Below are 21,087 nucleotides of genomic sequence, written 5' to 3' on the forward strand. Positions count from 1 at the left end.
TGGTGCGAACCAGCTGAATCTCACCACTGCTCTTGGGTGCTTTTGTATTGGGGCATCTGACATCGGCAATGGAATTCTATCCCCCTGGCAAATATTTAAGGGTTAAATTGAATCAATTAAAGTACTGCACCCATTTCACTTGCTTAGGGGACAGCTTTGTCAGGGTTCTTAAGGCTTCCAGGTTTTTGTGGTCAGTTCACACTTTGAACAGAATCTTACTACTTTCTAGAAATTACCTCCAAGTCAGCAGCGCCCATCAAACAGCATACGGTCAGCTTCCAGGAAGTGTAGGCACAGGGTTGCAATGTCCCCTTTGCATTTTGGGGGAGCAAATGGCCCCTACTGCCGCACTACTGGCATCAGCTGGTATTACAAATGGCTCCTCTGGAATTGGGTGCTTAAGGGTTGGCTCTGCTGCAAAAAACCTTTTAAGCTTTTCGAAAGCTGCTTGTTCTGTTTCCCCCTCCCAATACTCCCAACAAAAAGTCAGTCAAAGGCCTTCTTCAAGTTTATTTACATTTGGCTGGATTCCTTCTGGCACAGAGATGTTCTGGCCACGTCAACCCACGCGCCTGCCAAGTCTCTGGAGATAACTAGGAAATTATAGATAAGGCAAGAGTCACTCACGAACATATTCTTCCCTCCATTGAAACAGTTTGCCCACACAAATTCACTGCTTTGTCCAAGACAAAAAGCCAGGAAGCTCTGCCTCCTGCTTTATAGCCCCTGTGGGGCTCATAATTCTTTGACCCTGTCCCAACGCCTCCTCTGCTGTGTGTGCCAGTCACATCTGCGCAGTCTCGCATCAAGCCAAGATTGTTCTTGGGGCCTTGCCAAATCAGAAGAAGGCCCAGGGGAATCAGGCCTTGCCAGGCCCTCCTCCTCCTCCTGGGTTGGTGCCAGGGAGGGAGAGGGCCCAGGGGAAGCAGGCCTTGCCAGCTCCTCCTCCTCACTCTTTGAATCCTTCTCCTCCAGGAGTCCGAGTCTGGGAACCTGGGTCACAACACTATCTCTCACTGCAGGGCCCTTCCCCCGGGACTGATGGTCAGGATGCGGTCGGGCTGGGTTCTGCTCATGGAAGGCTTGCACCAGGTCAGGGGCATGAACGTTGAAGGCATCTACCCACGAGAAATCAGTCCCGTATCCCTTCCACGTGATCAAATATTGGAAACGACCCTTCAGCCAGCGGGAGTCTTGTACGCTGTGGACTTCGTATTCCTCCGACCCGTCCTCGGCGACGGAGATGGGCGCCGTTGGGCACTGAAGGGAGATAGAAGGGACCTGAGACCGGTGTGGCCTCAGGGACCAGAAGGGACCAGTGAAAGACGGGGTGGATTTGCATGGATCGTGGCAGGGTCAGTCGGTGGCTACCGGTGTCGTGTCCCACTCCTCCGCTGACGACTGGGTCAGGGAAATTTTTATTTATTTTATTTATTATTCAAATTTGTATACCGCCCTATCTCCCAAAGGACTCAGGGCGGTTCACAGGCATATAAAACATCTATATACAAATTAAAATAATCATTAAAAAACTTATTATAATGCCCAATTATTAAAAATGGAAATATAAATATTAAAACCAATTTAAAACCCCTATAAATTTAAAATCTAAGCCAGTCCTGCACAGGTAAATAAATGTGTCTTGAGCTCGCGACGGAAGGTTCGGAGGTCCGGAAGTTGACGGAGTCCTGGGGGGAGTTCGTTCCAGAGGGCGTGAGCCCCCACAGAGAAGGCTCTTTCCCTGGGCGTCGCCAGACGACACTGCCTAGCTGACGGCACCCTGAGGAGTCCCTCTCTGTGAGAGCGGACGGGTCGGTGAGAGGTATCTGGTAGCAGTAGGCGGTCCCGTAAATAACCCGGCCCTATGCCATGGAGCGCTTTGAAGGTGGTCACCAAAACCTTGAAGCGCACCCGGAAGGCCACAGGTAGCCAGTGCAGTCTGTGCAGGATGGGTGTTATGCGGGAGCCACGAGGGGCTCCATCTATCACCCGCGCAGCTGCATTCTGGACTAACTGTAGCCTCCGGATGCCCTTCAAGGGAAGCCCCATGTAGAGAGCATTGCAGTAATCCAGGCGAGACGTCACAAGTGCGTGAAATCCGAATCAGGCGTGCCTCTGCAGCTCTGCCAAAGTCCTAGCAAAGTTCTCAAGGCAGGCAGGAGACCAGAAAGTGATTTCAGCAAGATAAGGTAGACTTTGCCTGACTCAGAGAATGCCAGAAAGCAGATCCTTTATATAGGCCATGGGGTGTGGCTCCATGACTCAGCACTTATCCCAGCCTGCCCCTCCCTTCCTTCTGTTGACGCCACTTATCAATTCTCCTGAAGCGAGGGACACTCCAGTCTGCAGCTGTTGGTAATTGACCTTCCTCAGGCTCACATGCTGTGCGGGAGGGGGAGGGGTCTAGTTGCTCCGTTTGCCTGGGCATGGAGCCAGGGCTGGGGGCTGGAGGCCCTTCTTCTTCCTCAGCCTGTCTGGGCATGGAGCCAGGGCTGGGGCCGGGAGGCATGCTAGGACATTCCTCAGCATTCGGAAGCAGATAAGAAGGCCCCGGCTGCGGGGAAAGCGGACGAGGCACAACAACCGGGTTGATGACCGCCTCGATGGGGAACAGGCCGATGAATCGGTGGTCCAACTTCTTTACCGGGCGGTCGGACGGGAGGTGTTTGGTGGAGAGCCACACCCGGTCTCTGACCACCAGCGGGGGCGTCGCCCGTCGGGAGCGGTCGGTGGACCATTTGTAGTCCTCCTTCGCCCGATCCAGCTGCCGACGTACCAAGTGTTGGACTGCATGCAATTCCGTCAGGAAGGTCTGCGTTTTGGGAACAGGAGAATCCGGTGGTGCCAGAGGAAAGAGCCGCAGATGGTACCCCACGTTGGTAAAGAACGGGGTCATCTGGGTAGAGATGTGCTGGGAGTTGTTAAAGGCAAACTCCACCAGGGATAGGTAATCAGCCCAGTTGTCCTGCTGCTGGTTGACAAAGCAATGGAGATACTGTTCCAGGATACCGATGACCTCTGTACCCCCGTCGGTCTCCGGATGGTGCGATGACGACAGACACAACTGCACCTCCAACGCGGCCATCAGGCTCTTCCAGAAGCAAGCTGTGAACTGAATTCCGTGGTCTGAAACCACCCTGTCCGGCAGACCGTGGAGGCGGAAGATGTGCTGCCAAAACGGCTGTGGGCAGCCCGCAGCACCGGATGAAGTGTGCCATCTTGGTGAGCATGTCCACCACCACCAGCACCGTGGTGAACCCAGAAGATGGTGGCAGGTCCGTCAGGAAGTCCATGGAGATCGCCCCCCCAGGGTCTGTTGGGTGTTGGCAAGGGCTGGAGAAGCCTGGGAGGGGCTCCCATGGTGGCCTTGGCTTGCTGGCACAGCACGCAGGAAGTCACGTACGCATGTACATCATGCCGCACTCGGGGCCACCAAAAAGTCCATGTCACCAGGTGGAGGGTCTTGAAGAACCCAAAATGTCCTGCTGCAGGGTTGTTGTGGCACTGGGTCATGACGAGGGCTCAGAGTGGTCCTGTGGGCACGTATAATTGCCCCAAAAACTTGTGTAAGACCTCCTCCAAGGTCCAAGGAGACGCGGGACCCACCTCCGCTTTCCTTTGCTGCGACCAGGCATCCTGGCGCTGCGCCTCTTGCACCCGGGCCCGCAAGTCCACCGGTTCCCGTGCTGCGGCCAAGGCTTCTGCCAGCAGCACCGTCCGTGGAGGAAGGGGGTCCTTGGCGCAGAGGTACTCTGGCTTGCGGGACAGGGCGTCCGCCCTCCGGTTGTGACCGCTGGGAATGTAGGTCACGCTGAAGTTGAACCGGGCAAAAAACAATGACTACCGGATCTGCCGCTGGTTCAACTTCCAAGCTGTGGTGAGGTGCTCGAGATTCTGATGGTCCGTTCGGACCTCCACCTGATGTCCTGCCCCCTCCAGATGGTGTTGCCAAGCCTCGAATGCAGCCTTGATAGCCAGCAACTCTTTTTCCCAGATGGTGTAGTTGCGCTCAGAAGGATTGAGTTTCTGGGAGTAGCAAGTGCAGGGAAAAAGAGTGCCACCATTCGCCGGAGCCTGTAGCAGCACCGCTCCAAGAGCCACATTGGACACGTCCGTCTCCACCACGAAAGGCCGGAGCGGGTCGGGATGCCTCAGGACAGGTTCCGTGACAAAGGCTTCCTTGAGGGCTGTGAATGTTTCTTGCTGCGGGGCACCCCTCCGGAACGCGACCTTTTCCTGAGGAGCTGGGTAAGTGGAGCCGTCAGTGTGGCGAAGCCCGGGATGAAGGTCCGGTAGTAGTTGGTGAAACCCAGCAGGCGCTGAACATCCTTCACCCGATGAGGGGCTTCCCAGCTACACAAAGCCTCTACTTTGTGTGGGTCCATGGCTATGCCCTTGGGCGAGATGATATGCCCAAGGAACTCTATGGAAGTCTGGAAGAAGACGCATTTCTCCAGCTTCGCATTGAGTTGTTGCTCCCGCAAGCGTTGCAGAACCAGAAGGACGTGTCGAACGTGGCTTTCCCTGGACCGGGAGTAAATCAGGATGTTGTTCAGGTAGATCATAACAAACCGATCCAACATGTCTCGGAACACATCGTTCATGAAGTGCTGGAAGACGGCGTGTGCGTTGGTCAACCCGAACGGCATGACGGTATATTTGCAGTGTCCATATAGGGTGCTGAATGCTGTTGTTGTGCCTCGCCCGCCCCCCTCTCTGCAGCCGGGCCCCTCTCATCTCCTGTTACCTCAGCCAGGGACTGATAGTGTAGACGAACGGCCTGCCATGCCTCCAGCCCCCAGTCCTGGCACCATGCCTGGACAGACCGAGCAAATAAACCCCTCCCCCACAGCATGTGAACATGAGGAGCAGGAAGCCAGTCACGAGCTGGAATTGCCAGCAGCTAAAGGGTAGAGGGATCCACACTTCCGGAGAATGGAGAGGCGACGTCAGCAAAAGGAAGGGAGGGGCAGGCCTGGATAAGTGCTGAGTCATGGAGCCACACCCCATGGCCTATATAAAGGATCTGCTTTCTGGCATTCTTTGAGTCAGGCAAAGTCTAATTTGGATTGCTGAAGTCACATCTTGGACTCCTGCCTGCCCTGAGAACTCTGACAGAACTTTGGCAAAGCTGCAGAGGCTTTGTGGCCATGCTTGATACAGAGGAGTGGGACACGACAGCCGTCTTCCATTCGTCTCCCTCTCGCATCCGCACCAGGTTGTAGGCCCCCCGGAGATCGAGCTTGGTGAAGTTCGTGGCCTCCCACAACCTCTCCAGCAACTCCGGGATGAGTGGCGGGGGGTAGCGATTCCGCACCGTAATGGCGTTTAGCCGGCGGTAATCGCAGCACAGGCGCAAGTCCCCCGTCTTCTTCTTCACGAAGAGGACCGGGGCCGAGAGAGGGGACTTTGAAGGCCGGATGAATCCTTGGGCCAGATTTTTGTCCAGGAAGCCCCTGAGGGTGGCCAACTCGGGCTCCAACATGGAATATAGGTATCCCACGGCAGCGGTGCGTTGGGCAGAAGGTCCACGGGGCAATCGTAGGGCCGATGCAGGGGTAATCGGTCCACCTCCTTCTCACTGAAAACGTCGGCGAAGTCCGTCAGCTCAGAAGGAGAGGAGATGGCAGGGGTGGGGACATTCTGGCCAGCACAGGTGTGGCGGATGTGGTCAACGCACTGCAGACTTGGGAAAGAGATGGAGTTCCGCGACCAGGCCACCTGAGGATCGTGGGTCTGAAGCCAGGCCAACCCAAAGACTAAGGGAAAATGAAGGTCCGCCGTGACATAAAACTGGATTGCCTCCTCATGGTCCCCAATATCCAGGCGCAAAGGCTGGGTGGTGAATTTAATGAGGCTGGACACCAGTTCTCATCCATCAATTGTCTCTACCCGCATCGGAGGGTCCACCGGAACCACGGGGACCGCAAACTGGGTCACAAAGGCCTGGTCCATAAAGTTTGTTTTGGCCCCTGAGTCCACCAGCGCATGTGCCTGGAGCCCGTCCAACCGGTTCCCCAACCATACCTGTGTGTCCAGAATCAGATGCCTAGGGGGACCAGAGTCTACTTCCGCAACGTCCAGTGGGGGCTTAGTACGTGCCCAACCTAGGGTTTCCCCTAGGTCAGGCCTGCTCCGTTTCCCGATTGGTCACGCTGTGATTCGGGGATCGGCGTGCGTACCTCACTTCACTTTCTGGGGCAAGAAGCGGCGAAGTGGCCGGGCTCCCCGCAGTACAGGCACAATCCCCCTTGGTGCCTCCGGTTCCGCTCCTGGGCCGTCAGGCGAGGTCTGGCCACTCCCAATTCCATGGGCTTCTCCGCAGTGATTACCAAATGTGGGGCTACCTGGGGTGCTGGTGGCGCAGGAAGCGGGGGTGCAGACATTGACGGCGGGTCCCGGGGGGCGCGACACGACAGTCGCCGTTGCAGACGGGTGTCAAGGCAGAGACAAAGGGGCACCAAGTCATTGAGGGTCCGCGGCACCTCCACCCGGGCCAGCTCGTCTTGCAGCTCCTCTGAGAGTCTCCCCTGGAACGCGTCCACCAGCACTCCGTCATTCCAGTCAGGGTCCTGGCACAAAAGATGAAATTCGGCGAGGTACTCCTGCAGGGGGCGCTTCCCTTGACGGAGTTCCTTAAGGCGCTTGGTTGCCGTCAGAGTCTGAACGGGGTCCTCGTACATGATGCGCAGGTGCTGCAAAAAACGCTGGTGGTCCGCCAGCAGGGGGCTGTCCTGGAGCAAGAGAGGTGTGGCCCATCGGGCAGCTGAGCCAGAAAGAAGGTTAATCACGAAGGCCACCTTAGCCCGGTCGTCTGGGAAATCCTCCGGCCGCATAGCCATGTAGAACTGGCACTGTCCCAAGAAGGTCGGGAACATCTCAGGCTGCCCAGAAAACTTATCCAGCACGGTTATCGGGCACTTGCGACGAGGAGGAAGAGTGGGAGGATGGGGGTGGGGGCTACAGGCACATTCCCGGCAGCAAGTTGGCCTGTCAAGTGAGCCACTTGTTGCTGTAGCGGTTGATTAGCTGCTTGTAGCTACTGTAACTGCTCCTGTACCTGCTGCTGGTCCATCTTTGGTGGAAGATGGTTTAGTCGGGGTCTTGGACAAAATGTTCTGTTTCCCTCTCCCAATACTCCCAACAAAAAGTCAGTCAAAGGCCTTCTTCAAGTTTATTTACATTTGGCTGGATTCCTTCTGGCACAGAGATGTTCTGGCCACGTCTACTAGGAAATTATAGATAAGGCAAGAGTCACTCACGAACATATTCTTCCCTCCATTGAAACAGTTTGCCCGCACAAATTCACTGCTTTGTCCAAGACAAAAAGCCAGGAAGCTCTGCCTCCTGCTTTATAGCCCCTGTGGGCTATAAAGCCGGTCACGTCTGTGCAGTCTCGCATCAAGCCAAGATTGTTCTTGGGGCATTGCCAAATCAGAAGAAGGCCCAGGGGAAGCAGGCCTTGCCAGGCCCTCCTCCTCCTCCTGGGTTGGTGCCAGGGAGGGAGAGGGCCCAGGGGAAGCAGGCCTTGCCAGCTCCTCCTCCTCACTCTCTGAATCATCCTCCTCCAATAGTCCGAGTCCAGGAACCTGGGTCACAACACTGCTTGGCATTGCATAATCCAAGAGAGCAGCTGGCTTGGTTTAGGCTTCACTCCCTCTTCACCCATTTTTAATAGTTTGGTGATGGGCAGGGCTATCTGTACAAATGAGGGAATGAATTGGTGGTAGAAGTTGGCAAAGCCCAGGAAGCTCTGCAGTTGCTTTTTGATTCAAGGGGCTTCCCACTCCAGAATGGTCTTCACCTTTCCAGAATCCATCTCCACCCCCTCACTGGACACACAATATCCCAAATAGTCTAAATTGGTTTTGCGGAAGTTGTTAACATTGAGCTTAGTTTTCAATAGTTTCCTTAGCATCTCCCGCACTAGTTTCATATGGTCTTCCATTGTCCAGGAATATGTGAGGATGTACACCAACAACCCCTTATTTAGGTGCTCGTGAAACACTTTATTGATTAGCTGCATGAACACTGCTGGTGGTCCCCGCAGCCCAAAAGGCATCACTTGGAATTGGAAATACCTAAGGGACAATTGAAAATGATTTTCCACTCATTGCCTTCTTTAATTCTTACTCGGTAATACGCTTCAAGTACAGCTTGGTGAACATCTTCCCCTTGCCCAGGTATCCCAGCATGTTCTTCATGAGGGGAAAGGGATACATGTTTTCCACACAGACACCATTGATCCCCCCAAAATCAACATATAAATCTCAAAGAGACATCTTTCTTCTCTTTGAAGAGCACCGGGGCTGCCATCCTAGATTTTGCTGGTTGGATGAAGTCCCCAGCTAGGTTGTTATCCACTAAATTCCTAAACTCCTTGTCTATCTTGGAGTCATTGAGTACACTTTTGGCTTAGGTAATTTTGCCCCCAGCAGTATGTCAATGTCACAGTGAGTGGGGAGATGAGTAGGGAGTATGTCTGATTCCTGCTCACTAAAAACTCTGCTAAGTCTTGGTATTCCTTAGGGATGGTCAGCCCTCCTCAGTTAATGAGTTGAGGGTGTCTAATTTTCCCTTCCCCACCAGCAGGTTTTCACTACCTCTGTGCTTCATATTCTACATGGTGCAGTCCTCCTGGCAGTTAAGAAGCAAAAAGAAACTCCTGCTCTACTCCTCCAGTGCCACTTGTATTTTTCAGTCAACTGCTGGGTTCCACTTTTTCAGCCATGTCAACCCCAATATCATTGTCTCTATCATTTTTGGGGTTACTAGGAAACAGTTTCCTTGTGGCTTCCTCATCTCAGGGTTACTGATTCGGTTAGGCATGTAGCTGGTAGGCCCCCAGTAAGGGAGCCATTGACTTGCTCAAACTTCATAGATTGCCTCAATCCCATCTTTTCCACAGTTCTCAAGCTGACCAAGCAGTGGGTGCAACCTGAGTCCACCAGGGCCGTAAAGACCTCTTTCGCCCTGAATGGGGCATTAGCATCTCCACTCGGGCAGTAAAGGGTGATGTTTCTACTTACCATCGGATTGTTCTCCTCCCTTGCTCTCACTTTCATAGAAGATCAGGTTGGGGTTGCTGAGAGTCGAAGTTTCCTCCCCCTCATTAGAAGGGGAAGAGACCACCACGACCTGCTGTGCTACACATGTCTTCTTTTTCCCCTTCCTCTGCGCCTTCTTGGCTTTGGGTTGGGCTGGGCCCCTTGCTGCTGACATGGGTTGTGGGGCCGTGCAGTTGGCTGCTCGATGGCCCTCTTTTCCACATCGGAAGCAAGCTTCAGGAAGGCACTGTGGGCTCTCCCTTGTGTGTTGGCAGTTCTCTCTCCTGGCCTCATTGGGGGGCGATCCTCGTGTGTTGCATGCTGCTGGTACTCCAATAGGTCTAGCTCCATTGTCATTGCCAGCTGGTACCAACCCCCAAGGATGTCTGAAATTCCTTAGGGCAGTCAGTTTTGGTATGGCTCCTTATTTAGTCCATCTTGGAAGTGATAGACCAGTAAGTATTCCAGCCACACTCTGTTTCCCAATCAGGTGACGGAACTACCAAATGTATTCAGCTACTGGCCAGCTCCCCTGCCTTATGGCATGGATTCTGGATTCTGCTTGACAGACCCAAGCAGGGTCTCCAAACCTGGCTTGAAGTTTATCCAGGATGGTATCTGCATTCTCTAGCCACAGGGGAAATGGCAGTTCCTGCTGGGGGAGCCCCAGCTCCTTGGACAATACTCTCGTCTCGCTCTTTGGGGTGGAGGAGAGGGGGCTGCTGATGGTTGGCCTGTCCCAAGTCCCGCTCCCGGGACTGACAAATTCATTGATGCTGCTCCCCACATCTCCATTCCAACAAATCTTTCACACAGTTGCTCTACAGATGGGCTACGGCATGCTGTCAAGAATTTCCATTCCCCTGACTCTTCCCAGTCGCAGTCCTCTGGGCTTTCCATTTGTTCCCTCGAATCACAGCAACCCCAGGCAGAATCAAGGGGAACTCCAACTTGCCTGCCTTTCCCACTCCACTTGGCCATCGCCCCTTCGGATCAGGCAGATGGGGCCTGCCATGATCCCCTCCTCATGCACCGGTGGCTGCCTGGTCTTCCCCACTCTCATTTTGGATTGGATTACTTTAACAAACAATGTTAAATTGGTTGAAGAAAACACCATTTTCTTATCCTTGGTCCTTAATGAATTTACCAAAATTTGTAATAAAATGTTTATTTATTGATTTATCTAGTTTTGAGGCCACTCTACTCAAAAGTGTGAGTAGTTTCAGATTTAAAAAAATCACATATAAAAAGAAAATCATGACTGACTGGAAGAATAATACAACCTGATATAAACCAAACCTAACTAAAGGATGCTTCATGAGAACCCTGGGAGATCAGCTTTTAGTAATTTCCTGAACATCATAATAGTTAAAGCTGCATATGCTTAAACTAACAGGAACAGGAATTTCATTAATCAAGATTTTTGCTAATCCTAGATTTGGGGAGAGTATTTTCAACTTCCACAGTTGCAGAACATTTATTGGTTTCATATGTGCAAAATATTTCTGAATAAGGTAATTGGCACAATTGGAGATTTTGATTTAAGAAAAGAATTTTGTATTAAAACACAATGTGCAGAATTTATTAACTTTGAACAGTGGGTTTTATGAGTGGTTCATAAATTTTCTATATTTTATGAAACTGATTGTTCTGGGGGAAAAAGAGTAACAGAAAATGCAATTACCTCTTATTTAAATCAGTATCCATATTTTAAAGAACCATCTCTTTTCATTTTCTCTAAAAATATTTCATAGGTGATGCAGTACATCATAGAACATATATGATTAAAAGTACCCTTAGATTGGCAATTTGAAATATAGGTGCATAGCTGTTGTGATAAAGTGACATCATTTGGAGGAAATACAGGAATTTAATCTCATTATATGACAGTTATAAATTACAGACATCAGCCTAATTAAATCTTTGCAGCAAAATTAACTTATCAAGTATGATACAGGAATTGAACTGTGAAAGTAATAGAAAAATGAATATGTAGGATACAAATTAATAAAGATTTAATCAGTAAATAGATTAATACAAGTCAGTAAAGAAAATATATTCCTTAAATTAACAGATTTTTCATATATTTTGCATAAGGATATTTAAAATATTTTAGATAATTACTTTATTCATTTATTAGGTTTCTGATTATTGACAAGATTAACCAAAGAAGATATTGATACTCTTGCTTGTCAAATTTTGCACATTTTATCTAAAAATAAAAGATGAATTTGCTAATACAAAAAGCTATAATATAAAAGGATCTTCCAGTAAGCAACATTTTCTTCAATTGGATAAATGCATATTTAATTCTATGTAGAAAAAATGTTAAAAATAAATCCAACAAACCCAGATCAATTAAATTTCATTAGACCCAAATGGCTCATAAATGTCTTGGTACAAGAGTTTGTCTTATACCAGACATGTCTTCAAAAGAAAGCATTATTACAGATATAATTCGGAACACTAAGTAGAAGAAACCCTCTTATCAAATGCAATACAAAACATCATAAACTGCATAAGCCAAAATATTAATTTACAACCAATTTAATAATAATCCAGACTGCAATATTCCAGGTGGCTATTATATTTTTGCCCTGATGTGGTAGCCTTTCAAATAATATATCAACTTCTCCCCTTTCCTGACTGTTCTTGTTCGATCAATACCGTAGACCAGTGTCTGGATATCCCACACCTTGACAGAAGCGCTTTTCAAGCTTGGCAACTTTAAAACGTGTGGACTTCAAGTTCCAGAATTCCCGAGAATTGAAATCCACACATCTTAAAGTTGCTAGGCTGAAGGATCTCTTATATATTCGATACTGCGACTACGATTCCCCCAGATGCTACGTTTCTTTTTCTTCCATACTGAAAGTTTCGGAAAAAGATAAAGACTAAAAATAGGATTAGGAACACCGCCATCCACCCTCGATTACACTAGTCACTGAACTATTTTGAACTGTAGTCACTCCCGCCTATAATTTCATTCTCGCGATACTTTTTCAGTGCGCTTGTGCCGTATTGAAAGTGAGAAATACAAGAGTCTACCTTGGCATTGACTTTCGAGCTTCTTCTTAGATTTGTTTTAAGAATGCCTGTTACAGCGCTTCTCACGAACTCCGAGTACACAAAGAAACATAAATATTAGAGCAAAGCAGTTTAAACTACATCAACATTAAAAAGGAAAGCTTGCTTTGCTTTCTTCCCCCGCAGAGTTCGTACTTTGGGAGATGGAGTGACTTCCTACAGCTGTGTGAAAAAGAAGATTGTGCTGATTGGATTGCTGTTTGCCGTGAAGTTTTTAAATGCACAAGAACCTATACAAAGATACATTTCTGCTTCGCAGTGAGGATCTTATACTTTTAAAAGTATGAGCAATACTCTTAAATAATTTTTTTTCTTGTCACTTAGAATGCTGGATAGTCAAGAGAAATGTCTAGAAATTCTAAAGAATTATGTTGTATTCTTTTAACCTGCAAAACATGTTTCTATTTGGTACTGCAGACTAACTCGCCTATCTATCCAAATTGCATTTACAATTATTTAAAACACATACACAAGGGACTTTTGCGAGAAAGAAAGCAGAATTTCGGCAGAAGACTGGCTTCTTTTCTCGATCAACATTCGCTCCAAGCAGGGACAAAGCCTGAACGTAACCCTTCGTCTAACACCGCTGAGTTCCATTCCTTCCCCACACATCGGCAACCGCTGGCCACGGTATTAGAAATGACGGCTGTTGGGAGTTCTTGGGGATTTTATTTTAAGTCCCTGAAAAGGAGGCGGAAACAATCGTCTAGGTTCCTCCTCCTGGGCCTTAGCCAGGCGGCTGAGGCTGAATTCCTTTGCCTCGCGCGGACCGGACCGGGCGGGGCCAGGCTGGATCCCAGAATCGCTTGCCGACCGTGCCCGGCACTCTGGCCCACCCCTTCCCTCCGCCCCCGCCGTTACCACCCGGAGACGCCCCCTCGCCGCACGCAGACGAGAAAGGGGGGCCTGTCCCGCCCCCACGAAGCCGGGGGGCCTGGCCGCCTCAGCTGCCCCCGCGGAAGGGGGCCGACTGGGTGGGAATCGTGAGATGTTTGTGCTGGAAGCGTCCCCCCCGCGAACGGTGAGAGAGCGAAAGGCCCGGGGAGAACTCGGCGTGGGTCTGTCTGCCTGTGAGGCGCGCGCGCGCAAATAACGAGCGGATTGTTAGTAAAGCCTGACAGGCGAAGGAAGAAGCGGGTGGTGGTGGTGTTGGCTTGCTGGCTTGGCGCCTGTTAAGTGGGAAGTGTCCAGGAGAGGTCAAAGCTGTGAGCTTGGTGTGGGGTTGTTGTTGTAAGACTGAGGGCGGGGTTATATTATGAAGAAGGAAGTTGCACACCCCTATGCACAAAAGCGTACATGCAAGAAAAGGCAGCTGTAGCACAAAAGTAACTACCTTGCATTAAATTCTTGCATGGAGAGGATATTAAAGGTAGCAGGAGGCTTGGAAGCAAACAGAATAAACGAAATGAAATGATCAACTTCATATATTAGTATTATAATGATTCCAATGCTGGTATTTCTAGAGAGGCACTGGGTGTATAAGAAGGATCAGCTTTAACCAAGCCAGATGATTGGTAGAGAATTACTTCTTGAGGCCTATAATTAAGAGTCATATGATTTAACCTGCTTGCCACCACCCCCTCACTTTAGATGATTTTCTTGGATTGGATCTGCCAAATCAAAGCAGCAGCATCATACTGCAGTGACTTTGCTGAGAGCACATTCCAAAGGAAGCAGCAACAATTAAGCTTGCAAATACTTACAACAGTTATACAACAGTTTCAAGGCTTTAGTGGTGGCATTATCACATCTCTATTATACAAATGCATGAATAGGTGTGACCTATTCTAAGCAACCCAATCACAAACCCCAAAACAGACCCGAAGTTTAGAAATGAGTACAGATATGGAAAGAAGTTTTGCCTATCTACCCAACTGAAATACTGTAATGGGTTGAGAACTAGATTCCAAAAGATCCAATCCAAGAAAATCATCTAAAGTGAGGGGGTGGTGGCAAGCAGGTTAAATCATATGACTCTTAATTATAGGCCTCAAGAAGTAATTCTCTACCAATCATCTGGCTTGGTTAAAGCTGATCCTTCTTATACACCCAGTGCCTCTCTAGAAATACCAGCATTGGAATCATTATAAAACTAATATATGAAGTTGATCATTTCATTTCGTTTATTCTGTTTGCTTCCAAGTCTCCTGCTACCTTTAATATCCTCTCCATGCAAGAATTTAATGCAAGGTAGTTACTTTTGTGCTACAGCTGCCTTTTCTTGCATGTACGCTTTTGTTCATAGGGGTGTGCAGCATAGGGATCTAGAATAGAATAGAATAGAATAGAATTTATTGGCCAAGTGTGATTGGACACACAAGGAATTTGTTTTGGTGCATATGCTCTCAGTGTACATAAAAGAAAAAGAAAAAAAAACCCATCAAAGGTACAACATTTACAACACAAATGATGGTCATAGGTTGCAATTTAACCGTTAATGATAGCAATAAAAAGTTACAGTCATATAGTCATAAGTAGAAAGAGATTGGTGATGAAAAACGATGAGAAGATTAATAGTAGTGTAGATTTAGTAAATAGTTTAACAGTGTTCCGGGAATTATTTGTTTAGCAGAGTGATGGCCTTTGGGAAAAAACTGTTCTTGTGTCTAGTTGTTCTGGTGTGCAATGCTCTATAGTGTCGTTTTGATGGTAGGAGTTGAAACAGTTTATGTCCAGGATGTGAGGGATCTGTAAATATTTTCACGGCCCTCTTCTTGATTCGTGCAGTACACAGGTCCTCAATGGAAGGCAGGTTGGTAGCAATTATTTTTTCTGCAGTTCTAATTATCCTCTGAAGTCTGTGTCTTTCTTGTTGGGTTGCAGAACCAAACCAGACAGTTATAGAGGTGCAAATGACAGACTCAATAATTCCTCTGTAGAACTGGATCAGTAGCTCCTTGGGCAGTTTGAGCTTTCTGAGTTGGCGCAGAAAGAACAGTCTTTGTTGTCCTTTTTTGATGATGTTTTTGATGTTAATTGTCCATTTTAGATCTTGCGATATGATAGAACCTAGAAATTTGAAGGTCTCTACTGTTGATACTGTGTTGTCAAGTATTGTGAGAGGTGGAAATATGGAAGGGTTTCTCCTAAAGTCTACCACCATTTCTATAGTTTTGAGTGTGTTCCATTCCAGAGTGTTACGGTCACACCACAAGGCTAGTCGTTCAACCCCACATCTATATGCGGATTCGTCATTGTCTCGAATGAGACCAATCACTGTTGTGTCATCTGTGAACTTCAGTAGTTTAACAGATGGGTCGTTGGAGATGCAGTCATTGGTATACAGAGAGAAGAGAAGTGGGGAGAGCACACAGCCTTGGGGGGCCCCTGTGCTAATTGTACAGGTATCTGAAGTGATCCCGCTTAGCTTTGCCTGCTGCTTCCTGTTGTTAGGAAGCTTGTGATCCACTTACAAGTCTGTTCAGGTACTTGTAGCTGGTTTAGCTTAGTTAGAAGAGTGTCTGGAATGATGGTATTGAATGCTGAACTAAAATCTACAAAGAGGACCCTTACATAGGTCTTTGGAGATTCAAGATGTTGTAAGATGTAGTGCAGAGCCATATTAACAGCATCATCTGTTGATCTATTTGCTTGGTATGCAAATTGCAAAGGGTCTAACAGCGGATCTGTGATGATTTTCAAGTAGGAAAGCACCAGCCTTTCAAAGGCTTTCATGACTACAGATGTTAAAGCAACTGGTCTTTAGTCATTCAATTCCTTGATAGTGGGCTTCTTCGGCACTGGGATGATGGTAGAGCATTTGAAGCAAGAAGGACCATAGCACATCTCTAGTGATTTATTGAAGATATGGGTGAAGATGGGAGCCAATTGGTCAGCACAGACTTTTAAGCAAGAAGGAGTTATCTTGTCTGGGCCTGGAGCTTTTCCTGGCTTTTGTCTGTGAAATAGGTCCTGCACTTCCTTTTCTGTGATCACTAGAGGTTGTGAACCCAATGGGATGGGGTCAGTTGTAGGAGGCTTGGCTGTTGTTGGTGTGTCTGAGATGGGGGTTATGGAGATAGGTGGCTGTAGTTTCCTTTCAAACCTGCAGTAAAACACGTTAGGTCATCTGCCAGTTGCTGATTTCCTTCAGCCTGGGAGGGAGGTTTGCCATAGCCGGTGATATTTTTAAGAGTTTTCCACATGTTTGCTGGTTCATTTGCTGAAAACTGATTCTTTAGCTTTTCAGAGTAGCTTCTTTTTGCTGCTCTGATCTCCCTTGTTAGTACATTTCTGGTCTGATTGTACAGTATTTTATCACCTTTCCTGTAGGCTTCCTCTTTGGAATGACATAGCTGCTTAAGTTTAGGTGTGAACCAAGGTTTGTTGTTACTGTATATTCACAAGTTCTTTGTCAGTACACATAGGTCTTCACAGAAGCTGACATGATGTTAAAGTATCTGTGCGTTCATCCAGGTCTGCAGAGGTATCTTCAAAAATGTTCCAATCAGTGCAGTCAAAGCAGGCCTGCAGTTTTAATTTTGCCGCCTCAGTCCAGATCTTCACTGATTTAATTGTTGGTTTTGTGGTTTTAAGTCTTTGCCTGTAAGCAGGTACAAGCTGAATCATGCAATGATCAGAGTGTCCTACAGTTTACAGGTTATAGTATGACTATAACCTTGTTGCTGGTATCCTTAAGATTTATATTGGCTGTTTCCCTATGAGTATCATTAAGTGTTGTACCATATGATTCTTGACAAATGTATGTTTTCTTTTATGTACTCGGAGAGCGTGTGCACCAAGACAAATTCCTTGTGTGTCCAATCACACTTTGGCCAATAAAGAATTCTATTCTAAACTTGTGATGGCATGTCACATGTTGTATCACAACTGTTTTCTCCTATGCTAAAATGGGAGTGGGCATGGCCAGCATGTGACGCATCCGGCCCATGGTTTAATCTGCTGTAGATTAAACAAATTTATTCTTTTATGTGTTTTACACAAAGACACACACATACAACCACACCAACGCACTTGCAAAGCAAGTTAGGTATAGGACATAACTTTATTTTAGCTTTATAAACATATTCTAATGGTTCATTCTGTAGTGGTGATTGTACTGGAAATATCACATAAATGGCAGTATCTGTATTTTTTTTAATACAAGTTTTTATTGATTTTTAATTTTCCCCCCTCCACACAAACACAATTCATAAACAAAGTAGTGACCTTATTTTATACCGTTCAAACTATTCAAATATATTTTTCTTAATTACAAATTCCCCCCCCAACTTTTTATTCCTTTCCTAATACTTCTTTGCTTGTTTTATTAAATTACATCTTTTTTTGCCCTTTGTTTTCTAATATTTCCATTTTTATTCATATTCATTCCCTTTCATTCTTTTTCTTTTTTTTATTATTTCAATTTTTATTCTTTGTATATTTTCGGGGTTGTCGTTTCTCCATTTCTTTTTCACAGCGACCTTTTCTTACACACCTTTCATTCCCTCCTTTCTTCATTCCTCCTTTCTTCTCCCCTCCTCTCCTATTCCTTCCCTACTTCCCTTTCTCTTCTCGTCCTCCATCCTACTTCCTCCCTATCTAACTCTCCTACACTTATCTCCCTCACCTTACCTCCCCTCCTCTTCCCTTTCTTCTTTCTCTCTCACTCTTTCTCCCTTCCACCTCTCTCCTTATCTCTATCTCTTGCTGTATCTATTTTCAATTTCTTTAATGTCCAGACATCCCCAATTCTCTTATTTATTACACATATTTTCCAACCTCCTCTCCTATATTTTAAACTTTAACATTATCTTCATCTTATTCCATTTATATCATATAATCAATTAATATAACTTTCTACCTGTTATTATCTTAACATTTCTATTCAAAATTCAATTTATATTTTCTTCATATATCTTATATATTCAACAATATACATTATTTACTAACATTTCAATTTTATCCCATTTCACATCTTAAAATTCAATTATCTTCATTTATAAACCGTGCCATTCCAAATTTCCTCTACTGGATTTTCCATTCTTTTTTAAAAATTTAACATTTCTTTTTTAATCATCAACTTTAGTTTTCCCTCATTCCGTACATTAACCCCCACACATACACAAAAAGAAAAGAAAGATAAGGAAGCAAATCTATCACTACTTTAATTTCTTTTCTTTTATCCATTTTTCTCCTACCTCTAACCATTTTCTTTCAGTCTCTCCATATCCCTTCTCTTAATATTTTCTTCCCTTTCTTCCCTTCTTTCATTTTCTTTCTCCCCTTCTTTTTCCTTCTTTCCCACTTTTCTCTAACTGTCACTCTTTTGATGTCCCCTCTATTTCTCTATTTCTTCCTCTTCTCTTTCGTCTTTCACTGTTAAACCCAGTGTAATCATCTATTTTTCTCACTATCTTTTTCAGTTTTTTAATTGTCCTTCTCAATCTTTTCTTTTTCATTTTTCCCACTCTCTTATTTTAAATTTCTTTCCTTCTCTCCATTTTTACTTTTCCACTATCAATCCCAGTATAATCATCTGTATTCTCCTCACTGATTTCTTTTCCAGCCATATGTCTCACAGACTCTTGGATCATCAAAAGCATCTCCCACAATTCCTCCCAATTTTCCATATTTCCAATACAAGGAGAAACACTTTTTAAATCTGTTTATAACCAAAATTCAAGTCCATATATTTCTTTTCTTCTTTATTTCTGGAAGAGTCCACCCAGGAGGTCTTTAAAATATTCCAATAAGTATTATCAGTTCTGCTTCCCCTCCTTCCTGTGCAAGTTCACAGCAGATGTCCAAACAATGCTTTTTTCGCAGGCTGGTCTAAATGCTCTGATACTTTCTCCTCCAGCAGATGATTCTTTCCTGTTCACAAATGCTTCAGCTACAAAGTATCCATTATTAGTCCACCAAATTTATCATTTCCTGACTTAGTTTTTTGTTAGCAAACGAAGTTATCTTTAAGTTTTTTGTTTCTTTTAATATTTAATCTCTTCCACAGTCAAATTGAAATTCAGATGAAAAAATACAGCAGTATCTGTATATGTATGGATTTACGAGGCAGTACCCAATGTAAAAATTGTAGTGGAAGTATAGTATCCTCTAGAAATATATAGATTGATAGTGCTAATTAAAGAATAATGTTGACTTTTTTTTGAGGAAAAAAGTGTGGAAACTTTCATGTAAATGAAGGCGCTATATAAAAATTTTACATATAAATATTTCCAGTTTAGGAACATTTTCAGATTGATAACATTCTATTCTTTTCTTTTACATACTTACTAAAGATAATTACTTAACAACATTAAGCCAGTCATTTGCAATTTGCAGCTATTCATTATTGATAATTAATTTACAGAACAGAAAATTATTTGTAGAAATAATTAAACATTATAAAATGATCTGCCTGATACTTCATTAAAATATAGCCTTCCTTAAACTAAGTAATCTTTTAATTCACTTTTTTGTATGTATCTTTTGTTGATTTTTTCTTTTTTAGCAAAGAATTACTGGCAAACAAGGAAAGTTAACTGGTCAGTGATAAGCCCTTTATAAGCCTTCTGATTTGTAATGTAATTCATAGGAAAGCAATACATTCTTCTCTTTTTAAGGGCTTACAATGAAGACCAATTAACATATTTCATTTTGTATTCAGAGAATGTTGGTTTTAGAGAGCTATATGTGTACACATATACCGATTTTTCAGTGTATAAGACACACTCCCCCCCAAAAGTGGGTGGAAATGTCTGTGGGTCTTATACAGCAAATGTTGTTGAAGCCCTGCCCACCCACCGCCCCCTACCCTTCAGCTTCTGCCTCCCAGCAATTTACCTCCTTACGACAAACAGCCTGGTCAGCTTCAGCACAGCCTGATTTAGCACGAGTAGCTGATTGGCGGTTGGATCTGCCTCCCGGAATACCGCCTATCAGCTGTTCCAAGCTGCGGGGATCGCCACCGCCCATTGCCGCTGCCGCTGCCTATCTCCGCCTCCATGCGGCCCAATTTTGGTCTCTGCATGTCCTGTTTTTGGACTCCGTGCACCCATTTTCTTTTTTTTCCCAATTTTTTTTATTTTTCCATAATATTTCCAACAATTTAACCAGTGTACAATACATTCAATTATCCAACATTTATTCCTCCCCATAAATTATGCTCAGTCGGGCCTGCCCAGTCTCCACTCCCTTCCTTAAACCTTTTTACCCTTCTCTACCTTCTTTTACTTTCTCCACCTTCCTCCACCTCGCTTTCCTACTTCCTCTCCTCCTTCCCACTTCTCACTTCCATCCTTTCTAACCCTCTCACTTCCCCTCCTTCTTCTCCCCCTACTACCTACCTACCTATTTTCTTCCTTCTCTCTTCTCCTCTCTCCCTACCCTTTCCCTTCTGGAGTGGTTGCTGAGCAGGCCCTACTTTGCACTATCCCAACTTAATTAATTCTTCAATTATTTGTGTACATTGGCAATCAATCAATTTATAATCTTCCCCTTCCCCTCCCTCCCAAGACTTCCCAGAACAAAATACAGGGTATTATATCTAACAACCATAATCTAAAATATAACATAAGACATAATCCTCAGTCCTTTCACACCTTCCCACTATCAATTCCCTTCTTTCTTAAACTTACTAATACAAAACAAATCCTAACTTCACTCAAAAGCGAAATGGTATTTTTTAATCTGATACTTATTTTGAATGTAATCAATCCACTTTCTCCATTCCAAAATGTATTTTTCTTGTGTATAGTCTTTAAAGTAGGCAGAAATTTTTGCCATTTCTGCTAAATTAGATACTTTACTAGTCCATTCTCCAATTGTAGGTAAGTCTTCTTTCTTCCAATATTGTGCAATCAATAATCTCACAGCAATTATTAGGTTCAAAATCAATTTAGTCTCTATAACTGTACAGTCTGAAATTATTCCTAATAAAAAAACTGTGGAGTAAACTTAATCTTCTTTTTCAAGATGTTCTGCATGATCCACCATAATTTAATCCAAAAATCTT

General features: G+C 45.5%; 1 protein-coding gene across 6 annotated transcripts in view; it reads left to right on the forward strand.

Annotated features, from left to right (window-relative positions):
- Positions 1–12,873: 12,873 nt before the first annotated feature.
- The window catches only part of TAB3 (TGF-beta activated kinase 1 (MAP3K7) binding protein 3), a 56,477-nt gene continuing 48,263 nt past the window's right edge, over positions 12,874–21,087 (forward strand). For 4 of the 6 annotated variants that reach the window (XR_009155418.1, XR_009155419.1, XM_058185921.1 and 1 more), the window contains exon 1: positions 12,875–13,155. The gene's annotated coding sequence lies outside the window, so the exon portion shown is untranslated. Of the gene's footprint in view, positions 13,156–21,087 lie in introns of all 6 variants that reach the window. The other 2 variants (XM_058185923.1, XM_058185924.1) reach the window with 2 other exon arrangements.

This window comes from Ahaetulla prasina, chromosome 5 (assembly GCF_028640845.1).
Source record: "Ahaetulla prasina isolate Xishuangbanna chromosome 5, ASM2864084v1, whole genome shotgun sequence".
Taxonomy (NCBI): Eukaryota; Metazoa; Chordata; class Lepidosauria; order Squamata; family Colubridae; genus Ahaetulla; species Ahaetulla prasina.